Below are 19349 nucleotides of genomic sequence, written 5' to 3'. Positions count from 1 at the left end.
GAGTACTCCATTTTACAATTTGTCCCCTTTTTTCATCTTGTTACTAATAACCTGCTGTCTATCCTACCTCTACCTATTTCTAAAATCTTGGAATTTATTCTTATAATTTTACTGAATCACCCTGAAATGTATGAATCAAGAATACAATGACTATCTGTCACTATCAATTAGCAATGCCAAATGAATACTAAATGCTTAAACTCACTTGATAAAATAGTTTAATTTCTATAAGACATGTACGGTACCTTAATGTCAGGTATCCTTCATTTCATGACTGCTGAAATGGTATATAATAGTTTGTTGTCTTTATGCTATTATATTTTTTATTGTAGCACTATGTTATATTCTTAATTATTGTCTGATTGTGGAGATTTCCTCCCTGGACCTCCACTTAAAACATATTTCATGGCAAGATGGACTTGTATGCTAAAGAAATACAATCTATTCCTCTCTCTCTCTATAAATATATATATACATATATATATACATATATATATATATATATATATATATATATATATATATATATATATATATAGCTATACAGATATAGATATAGATATATAGATAGATATAGATATAGATATATAGATATAGATATAGATAGATGATAAAGATATATATATATAAAATACATGAACGCAATGGGTTTGATCACATTTGTTGGACTGAATGTTTTCTTTAGAAAGTTGTTTATTCAAACTGCTTTTTCATTGGAGGAGGTTGGCTGCTTTGTGTGTGTGATTGCTATACAGGGGGGGGGGGTTTGCTCTTCCCCCCTGTTTTGCACTCTTGATGTTAAGATATAAACTATCAGGGGTTGTGGGGGGGGGTAGGTGTAGGGGGCTTGCCTCTTGCAAAAAACAATAGGGATAATCCAATAAACCCCACACGGAGCAATTTTCATACACAAACATAATCTATGTTGATTTATGTCAAAAAAGAACTGAGATCACTGGTGAATGCATCTAGTACTATTATACATGACACTAAACAATTTTTTGATTTATTTTTATGTATAGATAGGACATGCAATGTTGATAAGTAGTTTTTTTCTAATCCTGGATGTACAATCACTTTTCACTTGTATACCGAATGAAGAAGGCATCAGTCTTCTCAATAAATGTCTTAAGGAACATAGTAGTTTTAATGAGGTTAAGATAATGTTGGTTTATTAGTCATCCTCATTCTGGAACATAACTTTGATGAGGTGTACTATTGGCAGAAGAAGGGAGTAGCCATGGGCACACCCTGCACCAATAGTTATGTGAATTTGGTTATGTTCCAATGGGAATAAACATATGTTTTGAATAACAGGTTTTCCAAATATATTATATTTTTTAAAAGGTTTGTGGATGACCTTTTTCTATTGTGGTAAGGACCGGAAGAACTGATTCCAGAGTTTGTAGATTATCTCCATACCACAACTACCTTTCTTAAATTTACATATAAATACTTATGGATTTTTTTAGATGTAGAGGTTTACAAGTTAGGGAATGATAAGGTAGTTACCAGACTCTACAGGAAACCATGTCGAGTGAACACCACATTGAGAAGGGACAGTATGTATCCAGATAGAGTGTTTACAAATGTATTGAAAGGTCAAGGGATGAGGATTTCGAAATGAGCAGCCAAAAAAAAAAGTGTTTGAGTCTAATTTGACCACCTTGACACAAGAGTTCAGAGCTATGGGTTATAGGGAAGGTGAAGTGAGGGCAATGGCCAGGGATGTTCAAACTTTAAGAAACATTTTAGCTCGAGCCTATTTTTCAAGTGGACAGATAGATTGGCCAAAATCCATCCAGGAAACAGCAATGGCATGAGGATAAACACACCGCATACAAATGGAGATGCAATAAGAATGCAAATAACCTAATCAGCTGCATGGTTTACATGAAATGACAAGGTTTCTGGTTAGCTCCACAGGAATGTGGTGAAACAGTAAAAAAGAAACCAATTCAAGTCTGTGAAAACCAATCAGACATAAATGACCAATAAGTCTAACTCCAACCCATTAAACCTGACAATCATATACCCAACAATAAACCTTTATCCACAATGTATCTGCATACAATACCCACAAGGTGGCTGCATCTGCTGCACACACATATATATAGTATGCATACAACCTTCAATCTGATTTTATGCACTACTGCACACATTTGGTACACACTTGGGAATTTTAACAGCACAACAGACAGAGCTGCTGCTGCTGGTGATGCAAATGCAGGCACTACTGGCTGACTGGAGTGATCTGATGATGAGGCCCAGACTGAGGAGCAGTAGAGTATTCAGGTACATGGGAATCTTTCAGGGGCAGCAGCAACTCATCTAGGAGAGAGAGTAGAGTTCAGTGAGGTCCACAGGGGGACATAAACAGGAACTCCCACTAGCACCCAGATCCCCCTAGATCCCTCACCACCAGAAGGAACCCCCATCACCAAAGTGGAAACAACAGTGTAACATTAAAGAGGGGTAATACAGCCACTTTCCACTTGGAAAGACCTGGACATCATGGAGATCTCACAGGCATCCTTCCCCATACCAATTCCACCAGTTTCTGGATGTCATGCTAACACATGCCAGTGAGTACATTTATTTCCCCCCCCACCTTTGAGGAGAGGCAGGCCATATGCATCTCATCCATTTCAGAGGTTTTGAGGCCATCTGACTGATATCAAAGCACCAGGGAGGGTAGAGTAGAGTATCAAACCACCACAAGGGGTGGGATCAATACCCATCCCATTGTGCAGTGTGTAATTAGCACCCATATCATTATTATGTGGCAGCCCTGGCAGAGCCCATACATATTATATGGGCAACTGGTAGTGCAGCAGCACCAGCAATTTCAGGCATAGGGACATTGCCATTCACACCAACTACTAGGGGGACTGGTTATGGCACTGGACATGTGGGACAGACACCCCACAGAAAAAACTGGAAACTGCCACTGAGATCAGCCAGGCACAAACACCAACACACAACATGAAAGGTATGTTTGTGTTCACTTGGCCAACATCACAACTGAACTATCTGGACTTATCTCACAGTCTATCTGCATCCACATCCACACACATGTGCATGCATGCTGCACAGGCCCACTGCCCACCAACATCTCCCTGCGGATGCAACACACATACAGGAAAGGGGGAAACTCACACTGCACTGCCCCCCACTCCCCACAGACACACACAGACAGGGACTCCGACGGAGGAACCTTCTCCAGCCAATGGTAACGTCCACACTGACAGCCATCTGGCTCTGTCTTGGGCAAAGAGGCAAGGCATACAATACACTGACAATGGCAGGGGACAGAAACCACACACACACCTCAGACTCACATACACACTGAAATGTGTCAGATCACTCACACTACCTACTACTGACTCCACATGTACAGGCTGGCTGCTGCATGCAGAGTCAGCCCTGCAGCCCTGTCACTCAAACCAAACTGTTGGCTGGGTAACCTGTAGAGTCAACAGCAAAAGGAATGGGAATGGTATGGTAGAAGAGCATATGTATGGTATTGCTGTATGCAATGGACTATGGAAGGAACTGGGATAGCAGCAGACAAATGACAGCTATGCTATGTGGGACAACAGGAACACTCTGCCAAATAAAATATATGTACAAAATATGTAGGCCCAAAAAGCAAAGTCCTTCACTATGTGAGGACTACAAAACAGCTGGTCATAGAAGCCAGCAAAGTGATGGATGTCATGAAAGTCCATACATACCACATACATACTAATACCAATCAAAAAGAAATCTGTACAGCAAAGAAATGTGGGCAAAAAGGGACAAAACAGGGACACACAAATATAGAACAAATATAGAATAAAAGCAAGGACAATAGTTGTAATAGCTGTGAGAATAGCTGACACAATAACTTTTGAAAAACTCAGATGACTTCTGTCACAATTCTAGTTTTGATCATTAATGATTTTTTTCAGTAATAATTTTTGAAAAATGTTTGAAAAAAATGAAAGAAAAATTCTGCAATGATCTTACAATCTTGATATGCAAATAAATTTACAGTTAGTTAGTTCCCCACCCTAACAACCCCACACATATTGTCCAAGTAATAATGCTTGTGTTTAACAGCAGCAGACCTGCAGTAAGCCACATTGCCCAGACAGGGCTGTCCCAATCAACTTTCTAATATTTCATTTTCATAATATGCAGGGTATGTGTGTGTGTGTGTGTGTGTGGTGTGTGTGTTAGTAAACAGCACAGGGGTAGCACACACTCTGGGTAGGTGGCTCACTGGCTGGGTGGTGAATCATACAGCTCAGACATGGTTTGAGACTAGCCAGCTTTTGCTATGTGACTACCTATGGCCATGCTTATGGAGGGAGTTATACAGTCTTGGACTACAACAATATTTGTTACTGTAGTGTAGGACAGGAGAGGTGGACAGAGGTGGACAGGCCACAGGACACAGACAGTAGCTGATAGTGAGTAGTACCTAATGGTGCCCACAGACAAGTCAGTGTAGCACCAGGATACAAAGGCAGGACAAAGGTTGCCACTGTTTCGAGTACTCACAACAAGTCAGTGAGCACCATCTATATCTATACCCATAATGTCAGGGTTTCGCAAGAATGTCCACATCCATGCCTCATATATCTGTTATGTTTGTCATAACATTGCATTTGTCTGGCAAACTATTTTCTAAACAATACAGGTTGATGTGAAAACATCAAGAACAGACAGTTGAGATGCAAACTGGTGTGTGTGTGATGTTACCATATTTGTGTGTGATGTTACTTAATTTCACCCATATAAATACCATAACTACACATAAGCTGCAGCAGCAACTACATATGAGACTGCAGCAGCAGGACAAAAGGGCCACACATAAGGGAGGGAGGAACCACTGGCCACACAAAAAGAGAATCGCAGACTACAACCGTGGAGTGCAGCAGCATGGGTTCCTGCAGTGTATGTCAGTGCACAAATGTTCGTCACATTAATCTTCCATTAATCTCACTGACATGATCAAGACACCAAGTTGCTGTCACATATTGTAAAATTTTCCTCTCACATATATACAAAATCCTACCAGGTCCTAATACTTCTCAGTTAATACCTTGATAGTAATATGTATATAAATCAGATCAGCCAGGAGAGGCCCAGCCAAGGTGCTGCCTGGACTTTTTCAAGCTCTCATCAAAATCACTACAAAAAATCCTGGACTGGAATCCTGGTAGGTCTGAACTGAACTGTCCCTTACTTTATTGTCTGTCACTGGGCATGTTCCTACACTTCTTACACTTTGTCCCATGTCTGAACCATGTCTGAACCCACACAGAACTGGGATGTATATATATTTCTTCTCCCTTCACAGCACAGCTACTACACATCACTGTGTTCATCCCCACCCCCATCAGACATGTTTACCCTCATCTATCCGTATGTGGCACATATAAGATTTGACTGGATCTGTTGACTGTGATATACATGCAGATATATAGGTAACATATACAATTATATCATTTACAGAGAGACAGAGATGGGGGGAGAGAGAGAAAAACAGACAGAGAGAGAGACAGAGAGAGACCCTGAAAGGTATACAGTTATGTACTGCAACAGCTACATGTACACCAATTTGAACCAGTGGCATGTGCAAATACTATGGTGAGGCCCATTGTGTATCAGAAGGTAGAGAGGGGTTCTACTCTCACATCAGTCAACATGTGTGTGTGTGTGTGTGTGTGTGTGTGTGTGTTTGTATTACACATACAGAAGACTACACGCACCCAACAGGCCAATGTCTGTGCAATGGCCACCCATATTTTGGCCCTGAGACTACTATCCTCCACAACAGTGGTCTCCCTTTCAGCAGCTACTGATGTCATCCACCCCAACAGCACTGCCAGATACTCTCTACATGTGAAATTCTCATGGCGTGTGCGATAAGTGCATACTGCTATAGTGTGTCCCATTAGATAGGTAGTGGTTCAATTTCCAATAATGCCAAATGTGTGTGGATATATATATATATATATATATATATATATATATATATATATATATATATATATATATATGTGTGTGTGTGTGTGTGTGTGTGTGTGTGTGTGTGTGCATGTATTCCCTTGTAGCTTTGTGTGTGCAATGCCAATACATCAATACATTTTGAGGCCTGTTCCACCCTGTTAGCCCCCCATTGCCCTACTTTACAGGGCCTGCTGATGTCATCCACCTTAGATACAGCATTGCACATTTTGCAGGCATATAAACTCTGTGGCACATGTGATAAATACATAACATTATAGTACATGCAGCTAGACAGGTAAGGGTTCTAATCTCAAGCCTGCCAACTGTGTGTGAAGTATATCCTCTGTGGATTGGTTATACCATTTTGAGGCCTGTTCTGCCCTGCTGACTCCGCCCATTGCATTAATTGACAGGGCCTGTTGATGTCATCCACCTTAGATACAGCATTGGCCACTCTGCAGGCATATATGCTCTGTGATGCACATGATAAATATGTAGCACCATAGTACATACAGCTAGATATGTAGGGGACTTAATCTCAGGACTGCCAACTGTGTGTGTGGATTATCCCACTATGAGGCCTCTTCTGCCCTACTGACTCCCCCATTGCATTAATTGAAAGGGCCTGTTGATGTCATCCACCTTAGATGCACTGTTTCACACTCTGCATGCCATACTTCTCAACTGTTTACAGTTTTGCAGAATGTCCAGATGATTGCCTCATATATTTCATTTGTGTGTCATAAAAGTATGATTTCCTGGCCAATCATTGTCAAGGCATTAAGAGCTGAAGTCAGAAAATAATGACAGACATCTGAGTGTCAGAGTTCATACCTTTCACAAATGTAATGGTAATACAAAACCTGTCACTCTATCAGTTATCTAAGTTTGTAAGAGCAATATATAAAAACTGTCCTTATTTTTGGGGCTGTATCCTCCATTATTGAAGGCTTTGTCCACACGTATTGTTCTAACAGGATGAGAGGTATGCCTCAGACATGTTGGCTCCATGGCATATGCAATAAGGACATAGCAGTATACTACATACAACTAGATAGGTAGGAGATGTAATCTCAATACTGGCAACAATGCAAGTGTATGTATCTGTGTATGAATATTCTCTGTAGCAGTGTGTCTGTCTTGCCTGTGTTTGTGCAATGCCTATACCATTTTGTGTGCCTGTGCTACCCTATTAACTACACCATCACCAACCTATTTATGATCTACAGATGTCATGCATCTTACATGCAGAGTTACACATTTCAAGCACAATAGCACAGTGGCACATGCAATACATATGGCAGCCTACAGTGTACATAACAAGATAGATAGGTGTTGTTAAGTCCACAACTGGCAACTCTTTCTGTATGACTGTTGGAATGCATGCTCCCCTGCAGCAGTGTGTGTGTGACATGGTTATGCCATATTAAGCGCATGTTAACCCCCAAGTGGCAATACTTACAGCACCTGCAGATGGTAACCATCTGAACAGTAGTGGTAGATACTGCAAAACTGTATACACTATGTATATTGTGCTACTATATGTATAACTAGCCAGGTAGAGGTTCTAGTATCAAAAAAGGCAGTTCATGAGTGTGTGTGTGTGTGTGTGTGTGCGTGCATGCGTGTGTGTGTGTGTGTGTGTGTGTGTGTGTGTGTGTGTGTGTGTGTGTGTGTGTGTGTGTGTGTGCGTGTGTTTGTACATATGTATATCCCCTTGCAGTAGTGTGCCTGTGTTAGGGCCGCAAAAATACCTCTTGATCCCTTACAGAAAGACATCTGGAGAAAGCAATACAGAAAAGTGGGGCAAAGCCCAAATATCAGGATCAATCTTTAAATATTGCTCTTACAAATATACACAGTAGATAGCATAATAGGTTGTGCAGTTGCATGCATTTTCTGAAGGGTATGAAGTCTGACAGGAAAATATCAGTCATTATTGTGTAATGTCAGTCTTTAATGATTTCACACTACCTTGCCAGAAAACCACAATTTTACGTCAAATGGAACAAAAATATGTAGCAAACATCAGGGCATTCTGAAGACATCTGTAGAGGTAAGAGTTATGGTCACCACCCATCCCACCCTGCAGGTTGCAGTCCATGTTTAGCCAGGTGTGACCTGTGACAATGATACAAGCAATACAGAGGTCTGCAAAGTGTAGGACAGCAACATTTTCTAAGGTTGTGTACTACCTGCATAAAGTAGTTATTTCACATCAGAAGCACCTTACTGGTATGAGAAATAGTATAACCTATGGTGATATGATACAAAGAGGCTGTCATATTGTCAAACCAAAGGAAGTCCTGTCTGTTGCACTTGCCATAGGTTATGGTATATCCTGCCAAGTGTCACGATACTGCAAGACTTATCCCACATTCCACATTTGATAAGGTGGAAACCCTACTCTGTTTTGCCTTTTTGTGTGCAATATGTTGACATGTGTATGCCCTGTGAGTAGCTTTCACCCACAATGACCACATGTATGAAAACATGAATGCTAACTGCCATTTCCCACATATTTATGTACTACCTAAAGCTATGGCAACTGTGAGTAATGGGCTGTCTGTCATTGACCCACAAACTGATCTTAACACACTGCAATGGGGTTGTACAGTGGGTATGGAATGATGGCCAGGTCCTGGCCTCCAGCTGAATGCAGAAAACAGTACCATCATACCAGATTATGAGGACATGGACCTACTATTTCTCACATCAATGACAACCCCATAAACATACAAACTGCATTGGCAGACCTGGCTACTCAGGTTGATAACACAGTTGCATTCAGCCATCAAGTAGTGGCAGTGATTAGAAAAGGCTTGAACATGGTTCCTCACATAGGTAAAGGGACTGCTTTGAGACAAAAGGTGGACATTACCTCTCTATATTCCTCAGTCAGTACAATACATTAGCAGCATGGATGGCCTGATATGTACCTATGCAGACATCTGCACCAAACGGAAAGGTTATGTTAACACCCACACAGGTTATCCATGGCCTTCAACACCTGTTCCATGCAGACAGCCTTGAATCAGTACTGCCCACTTGGTACTGGACAGGTTGCCCACAGGTGGGCTGTGGCATGCCTAGACGGCAATGTTATACTCAGCCCTTCAACAGCTGGCCCATATATATCAGTATAACTCTGTGCACATTACCAGCATGACAGGCTTGAGTCACATATGAGACAGCAAAAAACAACTGGAGAGACAGGTTTGTCTCCCAGAGGCTGCCCTGTCTCAGGAATGCCCTCCCCAAAAATGTCAAACATGCACATATACAGCTATATCTTGGTGATGAACATGTTTCTGTATTGCCACTCCACCATCCTGAGCTCCCGTGCTAGCAGCAGCCCACCATGACTTAGACCCACAGACACCTGGAATGGAAGCAGAATAAGGTCTGTGAGACAGCAATCAATCAGCAGTACTAACAGCAATAAAGCATCATGGCAGAAAGGTACATAGACTTTCTTTTGTACGCAGGATAATTATCAGAAGACAGCATCTTACAGGCCATAACATTACTACACTACAAACTGCCATTACCTGTACTATATTCACCTTGTGCATCAGACCCATATTAACATGGCCCTACATCGATGGTATGGATAACAGGGATGTGGCACAGGCATTATCACATTCACAGGGTGTGGTGTGGGATTGCCAAAGACCTAGGCTGTGCCATACAGTTGACATTATGTGTGAGTGTCTGGAGGGGTGCTGATCAGTTAAGCCATGGAAAGGAGCTGTGTGCATCTTTTGGTGACCTGTCTGTGACACTGATGTCTGAGTGTGTGCATGCACACAGTCAAGCCATATGCTAGGCCAACATGAGGGTATATTTTGGACAGCTGTGGACCGTACATGGCAGAATGTACAGTTCACCATCTCCAGCCATGAACACGGGAACTGATTCTGCCAGGAGTGGCACTGGCAACACCATGGCCAAGACCAGATGCGGGACTACTTCCTGACAGTGACCAGTGTCTGCTGGGTCTGTGTCCCTCACAGGACCACCCAGGACCATGTGCCAATGGCCTGCCATATTGTAGTGTGGACAGCACCATCCTTTTGGTAATCCTAGTGGTACTGTCACTACAGGAGTGTGACTGTGCACAGCCACATGGGCTCTCAGCTGATGTTGTTGCTGACCTATGCCCACATGTCCAACGCCCTACTCCCACTACATGTTCAAGAATAGACATTTCATAGTTAAGGACTGGCAATGTCTCACACCATCGTCTATCCACGACATCACTAAAATAACATAAGGCATCACCAATGCCATGGAGGGTGTCATGCATGCCAGGCAGTGTGACATCCATGACCCTGAGCATCAATCTGGTGTACCATTCACAATGTGCCTGTGCCTCAATGATGAACTGAAACATGCATCGGGTGACACATGCTGTGACACCTCTGACACATGCTGGATGGGCAGCAGTCCTCCTTCGAGCACCCCTGTCAGTCTGCCTGTGTGGAACCACACCAGCTTTCTGGCTATGTTGCTCCCATTGTAAGGTAAACCTTGTACATGGCCCATGTCATATATAAGGGTATGTCATCAAGGGACATGGGGTATAAACATCCCCATATTCCCCCAATGAGGTGCAGTATTGTGTATAATTCATTGTATGTCATTCACATCACACAGCACATTCTGCATGTGCTGCATATGCTGTATGTCATTCACATCACACAGCACATGCAGCAGCTGGGGACATCACAGAGGTTCCCCACCACAGAATACCAGGGCATAAAACATCTACCATACATCGCTAGGCTATATGGGCAACTCTCCACCTGGTTTCATACATACTCCTCAGGGGTGACCTCAGTGTGGCCTGCAACACAATCATGGACTCCACATTGTTGGGACTGCTGCAAGAGTGCAACTCATATTCCACTCTGTTAACACACATACACGCACACACACACACACACACACACACACACACACACACACACACACACACACACGCACACACACGCACACACACACACACACACTCACACACATACACACACACACATGTGCCCTCAACCTGGCATGTGACATGAACTGGACATGTTGGCAGCTTAGATGTGTGTCCCACACAATCACTCTGCAGTGGAATGGTCACCCTGTCCACATCAGGCAGGGTAGCTATTTACACCTGTGCAGGTGTAACCTGGATAACTGGATGGCTAACTGCAAATACACCCTTGGGATACCACCTGTGTCCCTGTTGGACTGGGGCATCAGGTGCTGCCTTGCATACACATGGGCTAACATCTGGCTTAGGCATATGGCTGCTCAGGGCCCATAGCCTAGCAACCTCATATGGTACCAAGAATACCAGATATGGACTGAGTGCTGTGACAGACTGTGTTGTTATGTGTCCACAGCAATCACTACCATCAACTGTTTGGTGTTCCCTATGGACAACGTTACAGTATCATGTCATCCAGCCTACATCTGACAAATAGGTGAGTGGTAGTACAAGTGCATGTAGACCGTCAAGCAGCATCTGTGCTATAAAATAACTGAGAGCAATACATATGTGGTGTAGTGTGTCCTCCTCATAGGTGTCTGACATCTGCAGTATCCAGATGTTTGCGGAATGTGTACATGTGCCTGACAGATGTAGACCCCCTGCCAGACAAATGTGTATTTCTGGAAACCGGTTGGACAATACGTGATTGTTGTCCCTAGAGTTTGGGGAATGTATGTCTGTGACATGTCATAACCCTGGGGACACAGTAATGGTACATTAATATCTGGTATTGTAGCCATTCCCTTACATTGTATGCTCAATATGTATGCACTGCTGCTGTGGCAGAGCCTGTATCTCCCATCTAGTAGTATCTATAACCTGCTGCCATGCTGCAGGGAGTCACAAGGTATGATAACCATAGGTGTCAGGCAATGAGATACAGGTGTGGAGTACACAGTGACCTAGTCAGTGTATGTCGAGAACAGTCAGAGACACCTGGACAATCTTTGAACTAAGCCAGTATGGTATTCATAGACTGAGAGGGGCTCACTGACAGTATATATGTGATATGCCAGCTATATACACCAGTACTTATTATCAGTATTGTACAACAGACAATCCAGTAGCAGTCATATGTGAGCTGACCATTGCTGGGGTGAGTCAGGGGCCAGAGCTGTGATCTATGTCACTGCAGACAGAGCAATAAGGGATGGCCATAGGTGCTAGACAGTAGACTAACAGCAACATGTCAGTCCAAGAAATGTGGTTGAGACCTACTTTGTAAATTCCTATTTCCCATGAGTGCATCCCCCATATGCATTCCATTACATGCTTAATTCTATGACATACCTGGTATATTGTTGCACTTCTTTGTGAGAAAACATCCAGTTGTGGTCTCCTAGAGAATCGCAGTCTGTCTGCATGAAGAAAGTGTCAGACCTGTTTACCATAGGCAGCAGCTTGCCTTTTGTAGGTAATGCTCATGAACAGGTGATTGCCTGTACACCAGTCTGTGACTTCACTAGCTAATAGCATGCAGAACAGCTGGGTTGCATTGTCATTAGCCAATGGCATGGGAACACAGTCCTATAATTAAGCCCGTCATGTAGGTCTTGGCCCTTTTCATGGCCTGTGATGAGGACATTATCGAGGTGTGGAGTCTATAGCATCACAGAGGGTATGTAGAAATACTGTTCACTGTTTGGATTGATGTGTTATGTCCAATGTTTTGCATGCTATGTTTTGCCATTGTTAGCAGAGTTTGTGATTCTGTGGCAAGTTACTGTTTAACAATGTGTGTTGGGCTCAGTAAGGAGACAGGCAGATATGAGTGTCATACTTCCTTTTTATCTGAATGTGCATGCTGCTGCAGTAGATGCTGGTGTATCAGCTTTGTATGTTTGTAGGGGTAGACTGTGATACATGTCTCTGTCACCTGAACATTCCCTCCAAATCCTTTATGTATGGGTGTTGCGTGGATTCCCTATTCTAGGTGTTTGAGAGGTATGGGTGGTCTGTAGCAGGTAGCTGCTACATGTGTGGCAGGCCACAGCATCTGCATTCTGGGGAGGAGTCATACTGAGATTGTGAAGACATTGTGGGACAGCAAGCTGTATATGTCAGTGAAGGAGCAGTGTAAGGTCATGTGCCACAGCATGGCCAGGGTGAGGGTACCCAATACTGCCCTGGTACATTTGTTAAGTAGTAGTACCATCCAGAGAGTGGTAGGGGAGGTTTAGGACACATACTGATATTTATGACATGTGTCCCACCCTCCAGGCTTTTGACCCGCTACTGTGAGTGGCAGTGACAGTGGTAGCAGCAACCAGGTCTGCTGGACATTGCAGAGCTCAGTTATTTCTAAGTTGCATTGCTGAGCATGTAGTTGTCATGCAACAGACTGGGCTGTGGGCCTGTACTGTGGGTGTACAGATGTCTGAGATGCTAGGAATGTTACAGATAGAGCTACGGAGTAATTATTATGGGAGGTGTAGTTGCAAGACATATGTGCATGCATACAGTGTGCTAAACAGGACTGGCATGAACATATGTGTTTTGATGGCTAAGATATGTGACATTGACTTATCTGTCATGCTTTTGTAAAATCAATCTGTACTCCATTGCCATTATGTCAGCACACAGAATAGCTTTGATGACAACCATACCATACATAGGTGACATGACTGTGACATTCTGCAACAGTCTGTGCAGTTGTCAGCTGTACCTGATATCATAGGCCTCCCGTCAATCCATCAACATGTTTTTGGCTGTGCACTGGTTCAGTATCTGCATCACAGGGCCAAGTACTCTGTCGTTTATAACATTATATGTAGAAGCAGTATCACTGGTATTCAGGATATATTCATAACAGCACCAGTAATTCCCCAGTGTTGAGATGGCCTACTGGTATATTGCAGTGAATTGTAGTTCAGAGGGTCCTGGGGCCAGTACATGGCAGGGGTGTATTTTTTCCCTAATGTTTCATGACTGTAATGCATGATATATTTACGAAAGTAGTCACATTTCCCCAGAGCTGAGTTGGCCTAGTGGTGTGTTGCTGTGACTGTAGTTCACAAGTTCCTGTGTTCAATCTTTGGCAGCAGTGCCTTTTTCCCCTAATATTACATGACTGTATTACATGATATATTTACAAAAGCAGTAGCAGCTCTCCAGAGATGAATTGTCCTAGTGGTGTATTACTGTGACTATAGTTCACAAGGTCCTGCATTCAAAGCTTGACAGTAATATCTTGTTTCCCTAATGTTATGTGACTGTACTGCATGATATATTTAGAAAACAAAAGCAATTCCCTAAAGCAGAGTTGATGTAGTGGTGCATTGATCTGACTGTAGTACAGAGGGTCCTAAGTTCAAGACTTACCAGGGCTGGTTATTTAGGTGCTGGACAGAACAGTGCCTGAATCGGGGTGCCTAAACCAGTTTTAAGTGGGTTTACATGATGCGCCATGATGCTAAGCAGCCCTTATGCCCTCTTAAACCTGTGCTATTTCCAAAAAATGAAAAGAAAAAAGGGGTGATAGGAAAGTGATGAAATGGGAGCAATCAGGGGAAAAACAATATGAAAGGCAGCTAGGGATGTGAAGGACAGGTGTAGGAAAGGACCATAGCTCTCTATTTCCTGGGCAGCAACAGCTATGCATGATGTGGACAATTTGGAATTTGGAGCCTCACACCCCACAAGGAGGGGTTTGGGTGACATAACATTGTTGATTAATTGATGAGATAATTGATTAATGGCAGTGTATGTGGCGGCGAAATGGAGAGCTATGTAGGAGACACAATTTTTTTTTGTGACAGATGCCCTTTTTTTTTAAAGGTGAGAGTGGGATGTTGAGGAAGGGTTTTAGGTACATTTGGGGAGGTAAGTTGGGTAGGAGAGGTTGCTTTTGCAGACAAACAAGACAGACAATACAGCAGACAGGGGCCATGTATGAGACATGAGGGGGGTAAACACCTTGGAAGGGGAGGCTGGTTGTGAATCGGAAGACCAAGTGCCTCCAGATGGCAACAGTGGGACTGAGATCCCCACCCATGGGCAGTTTCCACTGCCCTTTCATGGCCTTGAAGGTGGCTGTACTGTGGGCTGGTCACTGGGGCCAGCCCTGCCCCTTGAGGAGCACCAGTCTGCCCTCAATCTGGTGCAGTCTATCATCCAGGTCACCTGAAACTTGATTCCAGGTGACATTCTCCTGTTCACACCCGGGGAGGCAGGCCTCATCCCTGAACCTGATGATGGTGCAGGACCAGCAGAAGGAGCAGCTCTAGGTTGGATCCCAGATGTGCTGGGACCCTGTGCCATGGACAGATGAGGTGGGATAGGCAATTACCCAGAACTGGCCTACCCAATCATGCTATGATGTTGAGGTTTGTCAAGGTGTATTGGTTCGTCATGAACAAAACATTTCAATGTTAGTCATAACACATGCATGGGTGTTCCAATTAACCCAGAACAATAGAATTGCATAGCATACCAAACGCAAGCATAAATGGGATAACAGTCATTATTTTAAAAGCATGCCAGTAACAGTTACTGCAAAAGACAGACAACAGTGGAATTTCAACAAGGTATGTTAGTACGCAACCATTAAAATATATAACCAATAATACAACACAAGGCCCAACTTTCAGTTTTGAGAACAACACACACGAAAATGAAAACATGCCCATAGTATAACAATAATAATATGTGATGCAGATAAAGGGTGGAAAGAGAGAAAAACATTACATTAACAACGGTATATTCTATATTTTTACAACAGTACTGTTGAATACTCTACAGGTCTGCTCTTAATTTACATCTACATGTACCCTATATCTTCTGTAGCACATACATACTTCTTGAGCTGTTAACATGGCATGTTCTGGAGCAAGCTGTAAGACCTATAGGTATATAACTACAGAAGAGTCATACATGTCAGGGTAATATATATATATGACTAACAAGGTGTACCCTGCACTGATGCTGTGTGAGTGTGCTACAGGCATACTTCAACTGAATTTATATCTGTTTCCAAAGTTATTGGCAACAGTGATCACTATCTGTGACAGCGTGACACTTGGGAGACATGTATTGTGTACAATGCATGGAGTATATACCTATCCTGCTGTCATTCGTAAGCATGGTAGACATTAGTATACCCTTCATACAGCTACTACAGACATTTCTTTACCTGTATGTCCTGTGTGGGGAATATTTAACAGTGCGTGACTGTTTCTATTAATAGTCAGTAGTACTTGTCTGTTACTATAAATACATCTTAATACCAGTCCCTATATTCAAACCCTAGTCTGTGTGTGGAAAAACAACACATGTATTGCTTATCACACAGAGCTACTCGGCCACTGATGTGTGTTGTTTGACTGATATGTTCCTAGAGCTCACCAGCTGACAAAGTGACCTGGTCATACCAGTAAAGTGTCACAGGAAACTGCAGTGACAGCTGAACATACATGCATGAGATTCATGCATGACAGGCATAGTAGGTGAAGTGAGTTTTAATACTTGGAATGCAGGTGAAAATAATTAACTCCTAGTGGATGGGTTTATGTGTGATCTGCACAGACCATATTAGGGTGCTGGGATGCCACCTGACCCATATACATTTCCACATGCTATATTTTCAGTCTACACCTTTTACTGATTCATACTTGCATGCATCAGTCACAGCATGACGTTATGGGAAAGAGTAGTGGAAGCTAGGTTAAGAAGGGAGGTGATGATTAGTGATCAGCAGTATGGTTTCATGCCAGGAAAGAGCACTACAGATGCAATGTTTGCTCTGAGAGTGTTGATGGAGAAGTACAGAGAAGGTCAGAAAGAGTTGTATTGTGTCTTTGTGGATTTAGAGAAAGCATATGACAGGGTACCTAGAGAGGAGTTGTGGTATTGTATGAGGAAGTCGGGAGTGTCAGAGAAGTATATAAGAGTGGTACAGGATATGTACGAGGGTAGTGTGACAGTGGTGAGGTCTGCAGTGGGAGTGACAGATGCATTTAAGGTGGAGGTGGTATTACATCAAGGATCAGCTCTGAGCCCTTTCTTATTTGCAATGATGATGGACAGGTTGACAGACGAGATCAGACAGGAGTCCCCTTGGACTATGATGTTTGCAGATGACATTGTGATCTGTAGTGAGAGTAGGGAACAGGTGGAGGAGACCCTGGAGAGGTGGAGATATGCTCTAGACAGAAGAGGAATGAAGGTCAGCAGGGCTAAGACAGAATATATGTGTGTGAATGAGAGGGAGGATAGAGGAATGGTGAGGATGCAGGGAGTAGAGGTGGCGAAGGTGAATGAGTTTAAGTACTTGGGATCAACAGTTCAGAGTAATGGTGAGTGTGGAAGAGAGGTGAAGAAGAGAGTACAGGCAGGATGGAGTGGGTGGAAAAGAGTGTCAGGAGTGATTTGTGACAGATGAGTATCAGTAAGAGTGAAAGGGAAGGTCTACAAGAGGGTAGTGAGACCAGCTATGTTATATGGGTTGGAGACAGTGGCATTGACAAAAAGGCAGGAGTCAGAGCTTGACGTGGCAGAGTTGAAGATGTTAAGATTTGCACTGGGTGTGACTAGGATGGACAGGATTAGGAATAAGTATATTAGAGGGTCAGCCCGGGTTGGAAGGTTTGGAGACAAAGCCAGAGAGGCAGGATTACACTGGTTTGGACATGTGCTGAGGAGGGATGCAGAGTATATTGGGAAAAAGATGCTAAGGAAGAAGCTGCCAGGTAACAGGAAAAGAGGAAGGCCTAAGATAAGTTTTATGGGTGTGGTGAGAGAGGACATGCAGGTGGTTGGTGTGACAGAGCAAGATGCAGAGGACAGAAAGAAATGGAAACAGTTGATCTGCTGTGGTGACCCCTAACAGGAGCAGCTGAAAGAAGAAGACTTGCATGTATCAGCATACCTACGTTCAGGAATGCATATAGCTGCTATACAAAGGTTAACACCAGACAATCCTGATGGGAAAACTCTATAATACCTTACACATTACTAGTCAAGGTTCACATGCTAGTGCATAACATATATCAAATTGCATTCTATCTTGCAGTACTGCTGCACATGTACACTTTAGCATAACAGCTCATTTGCATCCAAACATCAGTCACTTCATGGTGTTATACCCATATTTGCTTTGCAACACCTGTTAACTTGGACAGCTTCAGCAACAGAACAGAATACACACAACAATTGCCAAAAGGCAGCTTTACTGAGAGTAACATGACACAGACATTGGCATATATTTGACAAATGTTATTGTACTCCAGTTTAAATAATGCATGCATTGATGGTGTGCTGTTACTACAGAACCTATGGAATACTAACACATTTACCTTCACAATTCTGACTGCAATTGTACTGTACTTTCTGTAGATCATGAATTGATGTCATTTATTCCCTTCACATTTAGAATGCCAGTGTACTTTATTACCAGGTCACTAGTATTAATACTGTATATGCATGCCATTCCTAAACATTATTACTGTTATTGCAGTACAGTCTGAACAGAATATACCTACTGGCAGTTACTACTGTGCTCTTCCTTATTAATATTACTATAAATTGCAAGATATATCTGTACTCACCACACTCTCTGTGCTTCCTTGTTTGGTGCCCCGCATAGGCCTCCAAGTTGTAAGTTCTTTCCTCTGCAGCTGTGGAAAGGGCAACACACCATTATGCATACCTTTCTACCACATATTCATGCTAGAATTTCGTAAAGCAATGGTTCCTATACTTACAGACTTCTGGGGCATTCCCATCCCAAGCATCTTGGATCCACTGGACCAAGAGCACCCCCTTCCTCCACTTCTGGTCATCATAATGATGATGCACCTGTTCACCAGTGTGGGGGATTCCAGTGGCATTGGTGAGGTTATGTGCCAGATGGTCCCTGGCTTTGGACTTATATTCAGAGCCCTGGTACTGGCCCTGCAGCAGTCTATTGTCATGGTCTTTAACAAGGAGCCCAGCTATGACCCTAGACTCCAAAATGCCCCAGCACTGCTCCTGAAAGCACGGTCCTTCTCTGATCTAGCCATAGCTCCTGCAGTGACTAAACCCCAACAGGTTCTGGCTGAATTACCACATGTGCAGATTAAATAAGTCTATTTTTCTGCCCTTTCCCACCACTGGACCATTTTTAAAAATGCTAAGCAAAGCTTAGCAGTGCACAAACCCACTAAGCTTAGTTAAGCAGTGCTTAAAGTGGCAAATGCTTTGCTTATTGGTGGGCAAATCTGCTAAGCTCAGCTGAGGACTGCTTAGAATGGGACTGCTTAGCAGCACTCAAACCGGCTAAGCGGAACTAAGCATTGCTGAGTAATGCTAAGAGAGGGCCTGTTTA

Source organism: Protopterus annectens, chromosome 3.part0 (genome assembly GCF_019279795.1).
Source record: "Protopterus annectens isolate FY-2018-M chromosome 3.part0, PAN1.0, whole genome shotgun sequence".
In the NCBI taxonomy this organism is placed as follows: Eukaryota; Metazoa; Chordata; order Ceratodontiformes; family Protopteridae; genus Protopterus; species Protopterus annectens.
Note: the sequence above shows the minus strand (reverse complement) of the source record.